Here is a 3,690-nt window from a genome sequence, read left to right as displayed (position 1 = left end):
ACTGTTACCCAACTCTGCAGTTGCACTCAACTCTCCTCAGCTTTTTGACATTGATTTGATTTGACCTTTGGTCGTGGTTTCGGTTCACTCTCACCACTCACATCTGCGTTTCCAGATGCAGAAGACACTATCAACACCAAAACAGCAGATAAAGATAGCCCCTAGCTGGTGAACATAGAGGAGCTTTTAGCAGGTCAAGAGACAGATATTTCAGTGGAGGAGAGCAACACAGAGCTAAAAGGAGAGTGAATACTGGACTTATATTCACCAAGTGGCCAGAATCATGACTCTAAACTAGAAAAGTGCACACAGTGGAGTGCATATCTCTGCCAGGTGTGTCTCCCCTCTCCCCTCTCAAACAAAGAAGAGTTGAATCTCACTCGCACTTAACAAAAATGGGGATTTATTCATCTCTTATCGTGCCTAACTTTAGTGGTGCAATTGCTACTCCTAAACTGGATTTTGTATTATGTATCTGCTGTCCTTTGTCTATTTTTGACATGCTTTATCTTATCATTTTATTCATTATCTTCTATAGTAACATATCTTGGCCAGGTCTCCCTCGAAAAAGAGATTTTAATCTCAAGGGACTTCTTGGTTAAATAAAGGTAACATAAATAAAAATGAATAAAAATATTGGGTATGGAATTAATCTGCAGATCCTCCGATTCAAAATGAGACCAAAGTTTTTTATGGTTGTCAGTTTTTGAGCCACAACAAAGGTCAAAATGTGGCCTGCAACAGACTAGGTGAGGCATGTTTTTAGTCTAGCTGATTGCCGGAAATGCCTTTTGCTACTGAAGCAGTTGTTGATCACTTGCGGCCTCTACCAGCCGGTTAAGAGGAATGAGGAGTCAGCAGTCAATGACGGAATAAAACAGTCAATAAAATAGTTTTTTTTTAAATTGTGAATCACCACAACCACAAGAGGTCCTCGAGCATACAGTCATAAATCAGCACAAAATATATCAGGCTGATGGGTCCAGTAGCATAGATATGTCCAGTCGTATTAGCCGTGGAAAAATACACACATGTACACACCCACACGCACGCACACACCGAGCCCATCAGTTGACCTTTTGTGTAAATTTGAGATGTTGACATTTGATGATCATTTTTTTGTACATTTTGTGTGTTTTTTTATATTTATTTTACGGTGAGCTATGAATTTAAGCCTAATTAAAAGTAATTTTACTTTCACATACTTTATTCTATTAATCTGTGATGAAGGGTTATATGGGGGCAGAGGCATTGGGGGTAAGCCATTAACCGATACCCCACAAAATCTCCCTCTTCTTCACAGCCTAACGTTGGCAGGTATGGCTTTATGCCACGTGCCGTAGTCACACTCCCAACACCCAGCCTTTTGCCTTGACCTCCTCCTTAAAAGGTTTAGCAGTAAAAGGTCACTTGTCAGGAAAATGTTAGGTTGTTTCAAGCCTTTGAACAAAGACCAATGCTGTAGATTTTCTTGCAAGGACAGTCTTATTCTTTAGGCTTGTTTATGAGTAGCACTCCCCATCATGTATTGCATAGCATGTACACAACGTATCATCAGCTGATTGATTTTGAATTGCAGCTCCTCTTGTGCTATCACACCTCTTTGTAGCTTCCCTGATGTCTCATAGTATTTGCCAAATTGACCAATAAAATGCTTCACTGGGGTGAAATAAGACTATGCCAAAAGTTAGTGAGTCACCATGGCAACAACAGAGAGCACAGCAGCAGATCATTTGTCAATCAAAACATCTCACGGAGAGAGGCTTGTGAATCTAAAGGAAAGCTTTACGAGCCTCTGCATGCTAAAAAACATGTATAAATGGAGTGATTGAATAAACAGGTGCTGCTAGGAAGAGACACCTGGATGTAAAACAACAGGACATACTGTAAGTACAGTCCAAGACAATGCAGCCAACCAGAACCCTAAGGCTGTATTCACATGAGCAATGGTCTGAGCTGCCCTTTCCGCATGGCTTGGGTGCAGAGTCAGAAGCATGACCTCACCTCAGTAAGATCATGATTCAATTTATAAAAAAAAAAGATCTTTTAAATTAATACTACAGAAAAATCAATACACTTATTTTAAAATCACATCATATCTAAGCCTAAGGCTCCCAGATGTCATCTGTGGCTTTAGCTACATAACATTAAGGTTCCAAATCAATGAGAAAACTGTTAGTATTCCTACCGGCAACACTTAACCAGATAATTAGATTTTTTTCCAATTTGAATTCACTTCATTATTCAGGCTGACATCATTAGTCGTTTGGGGCTAACATCAACACACCAATTCTCAGTTCATAGAGAAGCTGCACATGCGGTTGCACAGAGCAGTCGTACATGATCACATTTAAGAGTTGCAATTTCTCACAACAACCATTTTCATGGCAATTTTTTTGTCTCCATTTTTTGGTTCCAGCTGTAAACAGCTGTCAGTGAGCACAACACCAAAACTATTTGAATTGCTGATAAAGCCAGGGATGTGGGCAGTTATTCAGAGCTGTGGGACAAGGCTATTACCATATATTTTACCATGAACAGTTGTGTATTCACTGTATTACCTACAGTATTACCATGCATAAGGATAGTTATAACCATGTTTGTGAAAAAAGCAGGGTTCTGTACCAGTAAATGATAAAAAAAATAGTTTGTTTTAGGAAAATGCAATAAAGTACCATTTAAAAATACATGAAATGGTTTAAATTAACTGTTTTGCAGGGTAATTTATCTTCATCGGGTTTCTGTTGTGGTTTACTGATCTGGTCTGTCCAATCAGGAAGAGTAATTCCAGATAACACTGATGGTCAGACTTCCCAAGCATCTTTTACATCTCGTCCCTGCCGCATCGCTTTGCTTGTAGTGGTGTGTGTTGAGCATCCAGCCTGGAAGCACAGTTTGCCTGTTGAGTTTATCTGCACATGTTGCTCCTCTCTCCTAATGTATTCGCATTTGAGGGAGAACTGTGCAAGTGATGGGATGTAACGGTGGCAGTTTAATCAATTCACTGGCTTTACTAAGGTTCGTGCAACTCCTGAGGTTCAGTTTTGTGTGGAAAATGTTCTGCTACTGAAGAGCAGGTGCAATCACAGGTGTAATAAAAATAACGATTATGGTGGGGATTAAGGAACTGCAATGAATTAAAAAAAAAAAGTTGCAATAAATTAACATAATATCTGCTCTTTTACAGCAAACAAAGAGGAGCTGCACTTTTCTCATCAAATTCATTTCCATGTTCAGTGGAATGTGGTATTACTATAAACTAGCACCTGCAATCTTTTGATAAAACAAAAAACATAAAAAAGCTTTTGGTTGTCAGTCAATTTGAAAGTGGTGGCAGGTTTACAATCCAGTGTCTTGTTTTCATTTAGATCACAGATTTCAACGCTGTATGTACGTCTCAAACGGTCACATAATTCCTGCATAAATTATGAGACTACTTTCCAGTAAAATGACATTAGATCACATTAGAGGCAATTACACTAAGAGTGTGGTCCTGCTGCAAATTGCATGAAAATAATTTAACATTTAACAAGCATGTAAATATGGTCAATTAGCTGATATACTCAACTGAACTGACGTAGGACTGTGTCCAGGCATCACTGTGTCTAGCTCATCAGTGGCTCCAACAAGGAGCAGAAACACTTGAGAGCACTTGATTTACAAAATGAGAATAAGCTCATGGATAAGAGC

The sequence above is a fragment of the Sebastes umbrosus genome, chromosome 13 (assembly GCF_015220745.1).
Source record: "Sebastes umbrosus isolate fSebUmb1 chromosome 13, fSebUmb1.pri, whole genome shotgun sequence".
NCBI lineage: Eukaryota > Metazoa > Chordata > Actinopteri > Perciformes > Sebastidae > Sebastes > Sebastes umbrosus.
Note: the sequence above shows the minus strand (reverse complement) of the source record.